The 16410-nt window shown below is 44.9% G+C and overlaps 1 protein-coding gene across 1 annotated transcript in view; it reads left to right on the forward strand.

Moving 5' to 3' along the window:
* The window catches only part of fgf12b (fibroblast growth factor 12b), a 38201-nt gene that overhangs the window by 3821 nt on the left and 17970 nt on the right, over positions 1–16410 (forward strand). The gene's annotated exons all lie outside the window — the stretch shown is intronic.

Raw genomic sequence — 16410 nt, forward strand, 5'->3', positions numbered from 1 at the left:
GAGCTTTAGATGGGTGGAGTGGACGGCTGTGTGAGTGTGTGTGTGTGTGTGTGTGTGTGTAGGTGTAACCTAAGTTGTATAGGCAGTGTAGTGCAGCTGCTGATGTTGGTTATTGATTCTGGCTTTAAGTTTCAGACATCTCACCCAAACAGTGCCTTACTCTCTCTCTCTCTCTCTCTCTCTCTCTCTCTCTCTCTCTCACACACACACACACACACACTCACACACACACACTTACGGGAGTGGATAAATGGTCTGAGGCTGTCAGGGCCGGTAGTGTTACTGTAGCTGGGTCTGTGGATTTGTTGAGATCTACTGGTGATGATTTATTGATGCTGTGGGAAACAGCAGAACACACAGCTGCTTCATACATGGGGAGAAGAACCCACCCTGTCAGACCATACCATACACACACACACACACACACACACAGGAATACACACAAACACACCAGGAAAAGGACATCCTGCTCAAAGAGTGTTGTTTTAAAAGTGGTGTGTGTGTGTGTGTGAGTGCCGTTTTTTCAGATTGACCAGTATGACCGAACTGGTTGACCAGTATGACTGCTATGACCAAGCTTTTCACCAGGATGACCAGTATGACCAAGCTGGTTGATTGATATGACTAGTATGACCAAACCTGTGGACCAGTATGACCAGTATATCCAAGCTGTTCACCAAAATGACCAGTATGACTGAACCTGTGGACCAGTATGACCAGTACGACTAATATGACATGCTAGTAGACCAGCTAAACCATTACATTCTAATATCACACAAATCCACTCTAAGCTAATCAGCTAAGCTGTGTGTGTGTGTGTGTGTGTGTGTGCATTTGCACATCTGTGTCTCAGGGTCTGTTAGCATTGTGTGTGCTAGCTCATGCTAACTGTACGCATGCATGGTTAGCATGGAGCTGCAGTAGGGCTTCCAGCAGGACTCTGGTGGTGCTGATGTAGCTCCTGTTGATTCCAGGCCCGATCAAATCTGATAATGGCTCTTGGCCGATGTTCTGAAACGGGGCTGAAAAGCTCGACCTCAGCGTTTAGCGGAGTGCCGGAGCGGAGGAGCTGCCGGGGAAACCGGAGGGTGATAAAGAGCGGTCAGCGCGATCCGTCAGTCCAGCAGCGTCCATCCACTTCCTCTGCCTGACTTTACTGCAGTGCAGAGCAGTGAAAATCCCCCAGCGCACTGCAGTGCTGTGTTCCTCTCGGCCCGGCAGCAGGCAGTGTGTTATTAACACGAACCTTCATGAGACGCTTTCCAAGTCCAGCCTTCAGTCCAGCCGGCTCCGATCCCGTAGGCGGTGCAGACAGACGTCCGGCTGCTTCCTGATTCTGTCGGCATGCTTTCCGGCAGTTTACGCAAGGTCATGCTACACCATGTCCAAAAGTTTGTGGACACCCCTTTTAATGAACGCATTCAGCTGTTTTAAGCTGCACCCATTGCTGACACAGATGTGCAAATGCACACACAGCTTGTCTAGTCCCTGTAGAGAAGAAGTACTGCCAATAGAATAGGACTCTCTGGAGCAGATCAACATCATGACCCTATTGGCACCATGCTGCCTAATGCCAGGCGTGGACTAGAGGGGTATAATAAAGCCCCCCAGCATTAAGGAGCTGTGGAGCAGTGGAAGAACTGTGTTCTATGGAATGATGGTGGAGGAGCTCCATCCAGTACTTTTGGGATGAGTTGGGGATGATGAGGTGGGGTGGTGATTAATCATCATCCAACATCCTGACCACACTAATGCTCTTGTTGTTGCCGAATGCAATCAAATCCTCACAGCAATGCTCCTCCTCCAGAATCTAGAGGAAAGTCTTCTTCTCTGGTCAGTAGAGACAGTTACTCCAACAGAAGCAGGATCAGCTCTTTAATAGTCTTGATTTCAGAATTAACAATAACTGAGCAGGTGTCCCAATACTTTTGTCCCAGTGCTGGTGTCCTTTGCAGCAGATGTTTGTGTGTTTGAGGAGAACTGTTGGACTGTGGTCGGAGCTCTGAGTGAAGACCAGCCTAAAAGATCTACAGTCAGAGGATTTAGCAGCACTGATCGAGCTCCACCTCATTACTGAGCCTGTCCCAGTCAGCGGCCGTAACTCCTCTCGCTCTGACTGTGTGTGTGTGTGTGTGTGTGTGTGTGTGTGTGTGTGTGTGTGTGTGTGTATGTGTGGGAGTGTGCTTCACTTCTGCTGACATCAGCATTGCAGTGTTAATCCATTTTGTTTATGCCGACATGAACACACAGATCCAACACACTTCTGTTCCCACAAAACTACACCATGACCCTGAAAACTACACCTTAACCCCCAAAACTACACCATGACCCTGAAAACTACACCTTAACCCCCAAAACTACAACATGACCCTGAAAACTACACCTTAACCCCCAAAACTACATGACCCTGAAAACTACACCATGACCCTGAAAACTACACCTTAACCCCCAAAACTACACCATCACCCTGAAAACTACACCATGACCCTGAAAACTACACTTTAACCCCTAAAACTACACCATGACCCTGAAAACTACACCATGACCCTGAAAACTGTACCTTAACCCCCCAAAACTACACCATGACCCTGAAAACTACACCATGACCCTGAAAACTACACATTAACCCCCCAAAACTACACCATGACTCTGAAAACTACACCATGACCCTGAAAACTACACCTTAACCCCCAAAACTACACCATGAGCCCCAAAACTACACCATTACCCTGAAAACTACACCTTAACCCCCGAAACTACACCATGAGCCCCAAAACTACACCGTAACCCCCAAACTACACCATGACCCTGAAAACTACACCATGAGACCCAAAACTACACCATGAGCCCCAAAACTACACCGTAACCCCCAAACTACACCATGACCCTGAAAACTACACCATGAGACCCAAAACTACACCATGACCCTGAAAACTACACCATGACCCTGAAAACTACACACTGACCTAAACCTCACCCCAAACTACACACTGATCTAATTTTAAATCACATTAAAATCCAGATGTTTTAAATAGATCTAAAACCTCACATCTACACTGCCCTACCCACCTTCTAAATGTGAGTGTGAGTGTGTGAGTGTGTGTGTGTGTGGGTGTGTGTGTGTGTGTGTGTGTGTGTGTGTGTGTGAGTGTGTGTGTGTTAGTAAGACGAAGCTGAATAATTTACTGTGGAAATGGAACAGCTGATTCTCTCCGGTGTGAACCAGAGTGGTTCAGAGAAGAGAGGGGTGGAGTCTACATAAGGGGAGGGACTTCAGCAAGGAGAGGGTGGGGTGTACGGGAGATGATCTGTGTCAGTGAAGTGAGGGAGGAGTCTAACAGGGGAGAGGAGGGTTCAGGGAGTAGAGGGAGGGGTTCCGAGAAGAAAGGCAGGGGTGTGGTTTCAGAGAGGGAGGGGTGTAACCGATGGGAGGGGTTTCAGAAGGGAGAGAGGGGAGCCTGAGAGGCGGGATTTCAGAGAACAAGTCTTAGAGGAGTCTTAGTCCAAAAGGCTGGAGGGAGGAGAGGGATGGGTGATGGGTGCAACTAAGGGAACAAGTTTCAAAGACAGGAAGGTTCCAACGAGGGGAGGGGTTTAGAGGACAGGGAGGAGTCTAAGGGAGGTGAGGGGGTTCAGATAAGAAAGCAAGAGGTCTAACTGATGGGGAGGGGTTTCAGAGGAGAGCAGGAGGAGTCAATGTAAGGGGAGGGGTTCCAGAGGGTTGAAGGAGCAGTCTCTGAAATGGTTGGGTTTGAATGAGAGAGGGCGGAGTCTAATGTGGGGAGGAGCTTCAGAGAGGACAGTGATCAGACTAAAAATGCTAATGCTAAGAACCTAGAGAGGGTGGGAGGGGTTTCACAGAGAAGTGGGAGGAGTCACCCTGTTTTTTTTGTTTTTGTTTTTTTACCACATCTATTGTATCTACGCTGTCCTGCACATGCCTGAACAGAGACCTCTGGTGGCAGGCAGAGGAACTGCACGGAACTGCCTTATTTACCTACCCTGTGCTGCTGTAGGTGACTGAACAGAGACCCCTTCTGGCAGACAAGGGAACTACAGCTTCTCACAGCGAGCCGGACTGCAAGAACTGGGCTGTTCCCACTCTACCAAACACACACACACACACATGCACACTCTGATAGCCGGACCAGGCAGTTAGCATAGCCGAGAGGCGTCTCTGTGCATTGGAGTGTGTGTGTGTGTGTGTGAGAGAGTGTGTGTGCACGTAAGAATTTGCTGAATCTGCTTGTGCAGCATTTTCCGCATGTAAACAGTGTTATTAATATCTGCTCTCGCTCTCTCTCTCTCTCCTGTGTCGCTCTTTCCACACTGGGAATAGATGCATTGACACACACATTGACACACACACACACACACTCAACGAGGATCACCTTACCCCGTACACACCCTCCGTGGGCTGCTTGCACACTACTCAGCGTCTCTGAAGTGACATAGAAAGAGCATGGGTGGGTGAACTTCTGGGTATGTGTGTGTGTGTGGGGGGGGGTTTGGGTGTCCACTTAATCCTGTTAAATACCCCCTAGTGGAATGGCACACAGGGCCCCCCAAAGTCAAAGTCAAAGTCAGGTTCTTATTGGAATTTTCCGTTCCACCTTAAATGGTGCAGCAGTTCCATTCTGGCGCCTGAGGCGCCAGAATGGAACTGCTGCACCATTTAAGGTGGAACGGAAAATTCCAAGGAAGCTCAATTTTAAGGGGGGGGATTGCTTTCTCACTGGGTCTTTGAGCTCAGACAGACCTCACTCATACACACACACTTATACACACACACACACACACACACACAGTTTGACGCTTGAGCTTAATGTGGTAACAGGTGTTTTTGCATAGAGAGTAATGCAGACCGAATGGATCAGTAAAGGATATACCAGCTACACACACACACACACACACACACACACTTACACACACACACACACAAGACACACTAGACACAGTCTATATACAGTAGTAGGGACCGGCACGGTACAGAATACAACTTACCAACAAGTCGAGGACTTTTAAACACACACTTACACACACTTACACACACTTACACACACACACACACCCGGGATGACGCGGTACCTGAGTGCCTTCCGCAGGCTGCTGTCTCGCGGCGAAAAGGCCGAGGATGAAGCTGAAGAGGAGGGAGTGCCGAAGACTGACACTGCTGAACCTGGTCAGACTCTCACACTGGGACATATACACACACACTGTACTGCGCTTGTTGTATTGGTGTGTGAGTGAGTGTGTGTGTGTGTGTATGTGTGTGTGTGTGGTTGAATGGAACTGGTTGGTTTGAGACTGTTTTGAGATGTAGTTACTCTGTTCTGAGACAGATGCGCTGTTCTGGTGTAGTTACGCTGTTCTGGTGTAGATACACTGTTCTGAGACAGATGCGCTGTTCTGAGACAGATGCGCTGTTCTGGTGTAGTTACACTGTTCTGAGATAGTTACATTGTTCTGAGATAGTTACATTGTTCTGAGACAGATGCGCTGTTCTGGTGTAGTTACACTGTTCTGAGATAGTTACATTGTTCTGAGACAGATGTGCTGTTCTGGTGTAGTTACACTGTTCTGAGATAGTTACATTGTTCTGAGATAGTTACATTGTTCTGAGACAGATGCGCTGTTCTGGTGTAGTTTTAATTGTTCCGAGATAGTTACGCTGTTCTGAGACAGATGCGCTGTTCTGAGACAGTTAAACTGTTCTGGTGTAGTTACACTGTTCTGGTGTAGTTACACTGTTCTGAGACAGATGCGCTGTTCTGAGACAGATGCGCTGTTCTGGTGTAGTTACACTGTTCTGAGATAGTTACATTGTTCTGAGATAGTTACATTGTTCTGAGACAGATGCGCTGTTCTGGTGTAGTTTTAATTGTTCCGAGATAGTTACGCTGTTCTGAGACAGATGCGCTGTTCTGAGACAGTTAAACTGTTCTGGTGTAGTTACACTGTTCTGGTGTAGTTACACTGTTCTGAGACAGATGCGCTGTATAGTTACACTGTTGCTGTTACATTGTCTGATGCTGATGATGCTGCTGCTGCTGCTGATACTCTGTGTTGCTGTAACACTGTGGTGCTACAGTTACGCTGTTATTGTCCAGTTACACTGTATGTTGCTGTTACACTGTTCTGATACAGGTACGCTGTGCTAATACAGTTACCCTGTTCTGATGCTGTTACGCTGTTCTGATGCTGTTACGCTCTTCTGGAGACTCTGATGATCTCATTTCACTGTTCTGAGAATTTACAGTTAAATATGTGAGATGAAACAGTGTTTCTACTGTTGTAGTGAGGAGTGTGTGTAGTGTACACTATTGTAGCAAAATGCTGTGTTTAGTCATTAGAAAATCACAGAAGACGTGTGTGTGTGTGTGTGTGTGTATGTGTGTGTGTTGGTTGCTGATGGAGGCGGTAATAGAAACTCAACACTGTATAAAAATACAGTAATAAATACATCATTACGGTTCTCTTCTTACTCACACCATTCTCTCTCTCTCACACTCACACACTCTCTCTCCTCTTTCCTTCTAAGTATCTCTCTGTCACTCTCTCTCTCTCCCTGTCTTTCTTAGTATCTCTCCCTCTTTTGTTCTCCCTCCCTTCACACAACCTGAGACACCATAGCAACCTCCCATACACACCTTCACACAACCTGAGACACCATAGCAACCTCCCATACACACCTCCACACAACCTGAGACACCACAGCAACCTCCCATACACACCTTCACACAACCTGAGACACCATAGCAACCTCCCATACACACCTTCACACAACCTGAGACACCACAGCAACCTCCCATACACACCTTCACACAACCTGAGACACCACAGCAACCTCCCATACACACCTTCACACAACCTGAGACACCACAGCAACCTCCCATACACACCTTCACACAACCTGAGACACCACAGCAACCTCCCATACACACCTTCACACAACCTGAGACACCACAGCAACCTCCCATACACACCTTCACACAACCTGAGACACCACAGCAACCTCCCATACACACCTTCACACAACCTGAGACACCACAGCAACCTCCCATACACACCTTCACACAACCTGAGACACCATAGCAACCTCCCATACACACCTTCACACAACCTGAGACACCACAGCAACCTCCCATACACACCTTCACACAACCTGAGACACCACAGCAACCTCCCATACACACCTTCACACAACCTGAGACACCACAGCAACCTCCCATACACACCTTCACACAACCTGAGACACCACAGCAACCTCCCATACACACCTTCACACAACCTGAGACACCACAGCAACCTCCCATACACACCTTCACACAACCTGAGACACCACAGCAACCTCCCATACACACCTTCACACAACCTGAGACACCACAGCAACCTCCCATACACACCTCCACACAACCTGAGACACCATAGCAACCTTACATACACACCTTCACACAACCTGAGACACCACAGCAACCTCCCATACACACCTTCACACAACCTGAGACACCACAGCAACCTCCCATACACACCTCCACACAACCTGAGACACCATAGCAACCTTACATACACACCTTCACACAACCTGAGACACCATAGCAATGTCACTTGAGCACCAGCGAGGGCTGGGTGTGTGTGTTTGTGAGAGTGAGTGAGAGCGAGAGAGCGTGAGAGAGAGAGAGAAGTGCAATGCTTTTACAGGACTGAATAAACAATTACACCTAAATCAGAGAAACTCCGCCCCCTTTTCTATGATCTGGGGTTTTAAGCTGCAGAGCATTTCTCTCTGTTGGCCACTAGATGGCACTGTAGTGCTTTTACACACTGCTGAGTTCACTGTTGTATGTGTGCAGGTGTGTGTGTGTGTGTGTGTATGTTAATGGGTTGTGGGGCAGGGGGTTTGAACATACACTTTACAACCTCTCTCTGTCCATACACACACATACACACACACACACACACACACACACATATCTAACTGCAGGTTATTGGCAGAGCCCTTGATTAAATCACCACAAGGACAACTATCAATCGCAATGATGGGTGTGTGAGTGTGTGAGTGTGTGTGTGTGTGTGTGTGTGTGTGTGTGTGAGAGAGTGTGGTAGCTGTATCACTGTTGGGATTTCAGATCGATTCCCAAATTGCACGATCAGGGGTCAGGATAATGACAGTCGAAACTGCTGCAATGCCATTGGCTGCTGGGACTACATTCACTTATTCACGCACCAATTAGAGCGCCGCCCTGCTGGTGCATTGACACTTAATATAGAAGGAAGGAAGCAGTGTTACAGTTTAATATTGCATCTTCTGAACACACACACCAACACACACACACATAGATCCGATCACAGAATGTGTGTGTTGTTAAACTCCTTGGGGAAGATGCCTGAGGGTCAAAAGGATGTGATGTCGTCAGCTGAGTCATACACACTGACTTTTATTACATTTAAAAATTAATTGCTGTTAATTTCTCCCTCTCCATGCCCCACCCACTAATGGACTATCACAACTGCCAAACTTTACAGATTTACAAAAACTGTGTGTAAAGGTTTAGTGATGATAAAGGCTGTGTGTAAAGGTTTAGTGATGATGATAAAGGCTGTGTGTAAAGGTTTAGTGATGATAAAGGCTGTGTGTAAAGGTTTAGTGATGGTGATAAAGGCTGTGTGTAAAGGTTTAGTGATGATGATAAAGGCTGTGTGTAAAGGTTTAGTGATGGTGATAAAGGCTGTGTGTAAAGGTTTAGTGATGGTGATAAAGGCTGTGTGTAAAGGTTTAGTGATGATGATAAAGGCTGTGTGTAAAGGTTTAGTGATGGTGATAAAGGCTGTGTGTAAAGGTTTAGTGATGTGATAAAGGCTGTGTGTAAAGGTTTAGTGATGGTGATAAAGGCTGTGTGTAAAGGTTTAGTGATGGTGATAAAGGCTGTGTGTAAAGGTTTAGTGATGATGATAAAGGCTGTGTGTAAAGGTTTAGTGATGGTGATAAAGGCCGTGTGTAAAGGTTTAGTGGTGATAAAGGCTGTGTGTAAAGGTTTAGTGATGATAAAGGCTGTGTGTAAAGGTTTAGTGATGATGGTAAAGGCTGTGTGTAAAGGTTTAGTGATGGTGATAAAAATCAAATCAAATCAAATCAAATTTTATTTGTCACATACATAGTCATACACAGTATAACTTGCAGTGAAATGCTTTTTTGACAGTCTGCTCACATCAAGCTATACAATAAAAATCTACATTTAAACTTAACTAAACCTTAACTTAATGAAGTAAAGTGCAAAAGTGCAAAAGAAAAATAAAATAAAAATGAAGAAAATAAAAATAGAATAAGTTACATTTAAGTTAAAGAATAGAATATAAAAATGAAAATATAGAAATATAAGCAAAAAAAAAAGTACAGAATACAAATATACAAATATATATACAGAGATGAAATAGTGCGTGTCTGTGTGTGTGTGTGTGTGTGTGTATATATACATACATATACATATGTACATATTTATCTGTATGTGAGTGTATGTGTGAGTTAAAAGAAATATTTCCATTGTTGTCCGTAGTGTGTTTTCCGTGAGCCATGGTTGTGTATTGTAGTGAGTGAGGGTCCAGTTTGTGTATGTAGATACTTTGATTTAGTGTCCTAAGTCCCTGTCCCCATTCAAGGCACGGATGGCTTGTGGAAAGAAGCTCCTCCTCATTCTCTCTGTGTTAGCCTTCAGGGTTCTTAAGCGTTTCCCCGAGGGCAACAGAGAGAACAGTCCATTGTTGGGATGACTGGGGTCCTTCACAATCTTCTTGGCCTTGGTCCAACACCGCTTCTTGTAGATGGACTGCAGGTCAGGAAACTCCATCCTAGTGATTCGCTCTGCTGAACGTCTCACTCGTCGTAGCGCTTGCCTGTCCTGCTTGGTGCTGTTCCCAAACCAGACTGTGATGTTCCCCACGAGGATGCTCTCAATGGTGCAGGAGTAGAAGGATCGTAGTACCTTGGAGGGCAGTCTGAAGTCCCTCAGTCGTCTCAGGTGGTATAGGCGCTGACGAGCCTTCTTCGTTATGGTGTTGATGTGGCAACTCCATGACAGGTCCTGAGAGATGGTCACTCCAAGGTATTTGAAGCTTCCTACCCTATCCACCGCCGTTCCACTGATGTGGACAGGTTGGTAGCTCCTCTGCTGTTTCCTGCTAAAGTCCACAATCAGCTCCTTCGTTTTGCTGGCATTTAGCTGGAGATTATTATCCTGGCACCAGTTCTCCAGGGTTCTAATCTAGGCTGTGTGTAAAGGTTTAGTGATGATGGTAAAGGCTGTGTGTAAAGGTTTAGTGATGATGATAAAGGCTGTGTGTAAAGGTTTAGTGATGATGGTAAAGGCTGTGTGTAAAGGTTTAGTGATGGTGATAAAGGCTGTGTGTAAAGGTTTAGTGATGATGGTAAAGGCTGTGTGTAAAGGTTTAGTGATGATGATAAAGGCTGTGTGTAAAGGTTTAGTGATGATAAAGGCTGTGTGTAAAGGTTTAGTGATGATGGTAAAGGCTGTGTGTAAAGGTTTAGTGATGATGATAAAGGCTGTGTGTAAAGGTTTAGTGATGATGGTAAAGGCTGTGTGTAAAGGTTTAGTGATGATGATAAAGGCTGTGTGTAAAGGTTTAGTGATGATAAAGGCTGTGTGTAAAGGTTTAGTGATGGTGATAAAGGCTGTGTGTAAAGGTTTATTGATGATGATAAAGGCTGTGTGTAAAGGTTTAGTAATGATGATATAGGCTGTGTGTAAAGGTTTAGTGATGATAAAGGCTGTGTGTAAAGGTTTAGTGATGGTGATAAAGGCTGTGTGTAAAGGTTTAGTGATGATGATAAAGGCTGTGTGTAAAGGTTTAGTGATGATGATAAAGGCTTTGTGTAAAGGTTTAGTGATGGTGATAAAGGCTGTGTGTAAAGGTTTAGTGATGTGATAAAGGCTGTGTGTAAAGGTTTAGTGATGGTGATAAAGGCTGTGTGTAAAGGTTTATTGATGATGATAAAGGCTGTGTGTAAAGGTTTAGTAATGATGATATAGGCTGTGTGTAAAGGTTTAGTGATGATAAAGGCTGTGTGTAAAGGTTTAGTGATGGTGATAAAGGCTGTGTGTAAAGGTTTAGTGATGATGATAAAGGCTGTGTGTAAAGGTTTAGTGATGATGATAAAGGCTTTGTGTAAAGGTTTAGTGATGGTGATAAAGGCTGTGTGTAAAGGTTTAGTGATGTGATAAAGGCTGTGTGTAAAGGTTTAGTGATGGTGATAAAGGCTGTGTGTAAAGGTTTAGTGATGATAAAGGCTTTGTGTAAAGGTTTAGTGATGATGATGATAAAGGCTGTGTGTAAAGGTTTAGTGATGATGGTGATAAAGGCTGTGTGTAAAGGTTTAGTGATGGTGATAAAGGCTGTGTGTAAAGGTTTAGTGATGATGATAAAGGCTGTGTGTAAAGGTTTAGTGATGATAAAGGCTGTGTGTAAAGGTTTAGTGATGATGATGATAAAGGCTGTGTGTAAAGGTTTAGTGATGATGGTGATAAAGGCTGTGTGTAAAGGTTTAGTGATGATGATAAAGGCTGTGTGTAAAGGTTTAGTGATGGTGATAAAGGCTGTGTGTAAAGGTTTAGTGATGATGATAAAGGCTGTGTGTAAAGGTTTAGTGATGATAAAGGCTGTGTGTAAAGGTTTAGTGATGATAAAGGCTGTGTGTAAAGGTTTAGTGATTGTGATAAAGGCTGTGTGTAAAGGTTTAGTGGTGATGATAAAGGCTGTGTGTAAAGGTTTAGTGATGTGATAAAGGCTTTGTGTAAAGGTTTAGTGATGGTGATAAAGGCTGTGTGTAAAGGTTTAGTGATGATGGTGATAAAGGCTGTGTGTAAAGGTTTAGTGATGATGGTGATAAAGGCTGTGTGTAAAGGTTTAGTGATGATGATAAAGGCTGTGTGTAAAGGTTTAGTGATGGTGATAAAGGCTGTGTGTAAAGGTTTAGTGATTGTGATAAAGGCTGTGTGTAAAGGTTTAGTGATGATGATAAAGGCTGTGTGTAAAGGTTTAGTGATGATGATAAAGGCTGTGTGTAAAGGTTTAGTGATAAGATAAGATAAGATAGTCCTTTATTAGTCCCGCAGTGGGGAAATTCACATGATGATGATAAAGGCTTTGTGTAAAGGTTTAGTGATGATGATGATAAAGGCTGTGTGTAAAGGTTTAGTGATGATGGTGATAAAGGCTGTGTGTAAAGGTTTAGTGATGGTGATAAAGGCTGTGTGTAAAGGTTTAGTGATGATGATAAAAGCTGTTTGTAAAGGTTTAGTGATGATGATAAAGGCTGTGTGTAAAGGTTTAGTGATGATGGTAAAGGCTGTGTGTAAAGGTTTAGTGATGATGATGATAAAGGCTGTGTGTAAAGGTTTAGTGATGATGATGATAAAGGCTGTGTGTAAAGGTTTAGTGATGATGATAAAGGCTGTGTGTAAAGGTTTAGTGATGGTGATAAAGGCTGTGTGTAAAGGTTTAGTGATGATAAAGGCTGTGTGTAAAGGTTTAGTGATGGTGATAAAGGCTGTGTGTAAAGGTTTAATGATGATGATAAAGGCTGTGTGTAAAGGTTTAGTGATGATGATAAAGGCTGTGTGTAAAGGTTTAGTGATGATGATAAAGGCTGTGTGTAAAGGTTTAGTGATGGTGATAAAGGCCGTGTGTAAAGGTTTAGTGATGATAAAGGCTGTGTGTAAAGGTTTAGTGATGATAAAGGCTGTGTGTAAAGGTTTAGTGATGATGGTAAAGGCTGTGTGTAAAGGTTTAGTGATGATGATGATAAAGGCTGTGTGTAAAGGTTTAGTGATGATGATGATAAAGGCTGTGTGTAAAGGTTTAGTGATGATGATGATAAAGGCTGTGTGTAAAGGTTTAGTGATGATGATAAAGGCTTTGTGTAAAGGTTTAGTGATGATGATAAAGGCTGTGTGTAAAGGTTTAGTGATGATGATAAAGGCTTTGTGTAAAGGTTTAGTGATGATGATAAAGGCTGTGTGTAAAGGTTTAGTGATGATGATAAAGTGTGTGTAAAGGTTTAGTGATGATAAAGGCTGTGTGTAAAGGTTTAGTGATGATGATAAAGTGTGTGTAAAGGTTTAGTGATGATAAAGGCTGTGTGTAAAGGTTTAGTGATGATAAAGGCTGTTTGTAAAGGTTTAGTGATGATGATAAAGGCTGTGTGTAAAGGTTTAGTGATGATGATAAAGGCTGTGTGTAAAGTGGTCGTGAGCTGCTTTTTAGTTTCCTTTCCAGAAACCATTGTGGGAAATTTTCTGAGGGCTGATAATGTCATTGAGTTAATGACCTGCTCTGGCTCCAACAGTGACTTACAGAGCTGGTGTGTGTGTGTGTGTGTGTGAGGAAGAGAGGGTGTGAATGGGAGTCATTATAGCTGCGGATCAGATGTCCTTGTGTGTCTTTCATCCAGTGGCAGCACATTACATTCTTTCAGACACAGCGAAGATCAGACACTAAGCTATGCTAAGCTATGGCCTACAACACCTTTAGCTGCTATAACTGTGTGCTTATGAAGAACTGTTAGCAATGGGATCGCACTAGCATACATTAGCAATCTGCTCCCCTCCAACGGAGTTGAGGCTCATTTCTACTCACATGTCCATTTCAAACGACGAACACATGCCGGTCCACATACCTCTATGCGTCCTTTACGTTGGCATGGATGTTGAGCAGGACATCCACTAGAGGGCAGTTCAGACTCTTCAGACTCAAACAACAATCATGGTGACGGTGGAGGAGGCTGTGATCATTTACTTACTATAAGAAAGATGAAAGAGCTTCATTCTACTGAATAAACATCATCTAAACGATGCATATATTTTTATGATCAGGGGTTAAACTCTATAGATCTCCAGATGTAAACTTTATTGAGGGTAGATCACCAGAGGTTACCTTTATAGGGAGTAGATCTCCTAAAGTTAACTCTGTTAGAGGTAGGGGTCTAGATATTCAGACATAAACTCTATATGGACTAGATCTCAAGAGGTAAAGTCTACAGGGTCTAGACCTCTAGGGGTAAAAACTCTATAGTGGGCAGATGTCCAAGGGTTAACTGTGTTGGGGGTAGATCTCCAGGGTCTAGATCTCCAGACATAAACTCTATAGGGGGTAGATCTCCAAAGGTTAACTCTATAGGGGGTAGATCTCCAGGGGTAATGTCTACAGGGTCTAGATCTCCAGACATAAACTCTATAGGGGGTAGATCTCCAAAGGTTAACTCTATAGGGGGTAGATCTCCAAAGGTTAACTCTATAGGGGGTAGATCTCCAGGGGTAATGTCTACAGGGTCTAGATATCTAGGGGTAAAAACTCTATAGTGGGCAGATGTCCAAGGGTTAACTCTGTTGGGGGTAGATCTCCAGGGTCTAGATCTCAGATGTAAACTCTATAGGGGTAGATCTCCAAGGGTTAACTCTATTGGAGAAAGATATCCAGGGGTAAAGTCTACAGGGTCTAGATCTCCAGATGAAAACTCTATGTGGGGGTTGTTCTCCAAAGGTTAATTTTATTGGGGATAGATCTTCAAAAGTTAACTCTATTGGAAGTTGGTCTCCAGAGGTTCACTTTATAGGGGGTATATAAAGCTGTGCAGAGGTTCCACCACGTAAATTACACCTCCTGGAACGGTGGGTCTGTTAAAGGAAACGGCCCGCCCTGTTTTCTCTCTCTCTCTGTGATAAAATAATCACTGTGCTGTGATGAGAGTGTGATGATGTATTTGGGTCACAGCGATTGGCCTCTTTATTGAAGAGAACAGGAATGATCTCGCAGTGCTTTGTGCAACAGAGGCTCTGCAAAGACATCGGCACTGTTAGTTCCCCTTTCCACCCTGCAGTACACCTGTGAATCAGACAGGGGGCGATCTGTCAGAATTGCTGGTTTGGATACACAGTCTGTCTGGAAGTAACCTTCGCATGCTCGTATTACAGCCCATGCTGGACAGAGGTGTACAGGTGTGTAGATTCTGGAGATCCACGCCCACATATCCTAACCAGATCAGGCTGCAGCTGCAGTAGTGTCTTCCTTTGCAGCTTCTAATGGTTACGGTAACATATTTAGAGGGAGGGGCTAAATAGATTTCCCGGGTAAACTCTACAGATGTGTGGGGTAGATGTGTGGGTGGATGTGGGGTAGATGTGTGGGTGGACGTGTGGGGTAGATGTGTGGGTGGACGTGTGGAGTAGATGTGTGGGTGGACGTGTGGGGTAGATGTGTGGGTGGATGTGGGGTAGATGTGTGGGTGGACGTGTGGAGTAGATGTGTGGGTGGACGTGTGGAGTAGATGTGTGGGTGGACGTGTGGAGTAGATGTGTGGGTGGACGTGTGGGGTAGATGTGTGGGTGGATGTGGGGTAGATGTGTGGGTGGACGTGTGGAGTAGATGTGTGGGTGGACGTGTGGAGTAGATGTGTGGGTGGACGTGTGGAGTAGATGTGTGGGTGGACGTGTGGGGTAGATGTGTGGGAGATGTGTTGATGTGGTGGAGATGTGGTGGATGTGTGGTTAGATGTGGTGGATGTGTGGTTAGATGTGAGGGGTAAATGTGTTGGTAGATGTGTGGAGTAGATGTGAGGGGTAAATGTGTTGGGTAGATGTGTGGGGTAGATGTGTTGGGTAGATGTGTGGGGTAGATGTGTTGGGTAGATGTGTGGGTGGATGTGTGGGGTAGATGTGTGGGTGGATGTGGGGTAGATGTGTGGGGTAGGTGTGGGGTAGGTGTGTTGGGTAGATGTGTGTAGTAGATGTGAGGGGTAAATGTGTTGGGTAGATGTGTGGGGTAGATTTGTGGGGTAGATGTGTTGGGTAGATGTGGGGTAGATGTGTTGGTCGATGTGTTGGGTAGGTGTGGGGTAGATGTGGGGATAGATGTGTTGGGTAGGTGTGGGGTAGATGTGTGGGGTAGATGTGTTGGGTAGGTGTGTGGGGTAGATGTGTTGGGTAGGTGTGGGGTAGGTGTGTTGGGTAGGTGTGGGGTAGATGTGTGGGGTAGGTGTGTTGGGTAGGTGTGTTGGATAGGTGTTGGGTAGGTGTGTGGGGTAGGTGTGTTGGGTAGGTGTGTGGGGTAGATGTGTTGGGTAGGTGTGGGGTAGATGTGTGGGGTAGATGTGTGGGGTAGGTGTGTTGGGTAGGTGTGGGGTAGATGTGTGGGGTAGATGTGTGGGGTAGGTGTGTGGGGTAGGTGTGTTGGGTAGGTGTGTTGGATAGGTGTTGGGTAGGTGTGTGGGGTAGGTGTGGGGTAGATGGCTTTGGACCTTTAGCTCCACTCTGGAGTTTCTGCTTTAAATCACTGATGAATAATTACTGACATCCGGACTGGTGACGCACTGTGTGTGAGTGTGTGTGTGAGAGAGAGTGT

The sequence above is a fragment of the Salminus brasiliensis genome, chromosome 11, assembly GCF_030463535.1.
Source record: "Salminus brasiliensis chromosome 11, fSalBra1.hap2, whole genome shotgun sequence".
Taxonomy (NCBI): Eukaryota; Metazoa; Chordata; class Actinopteri; order Characiformes; family Bryconidae; genus Salminus; species Salminus brasiliensis.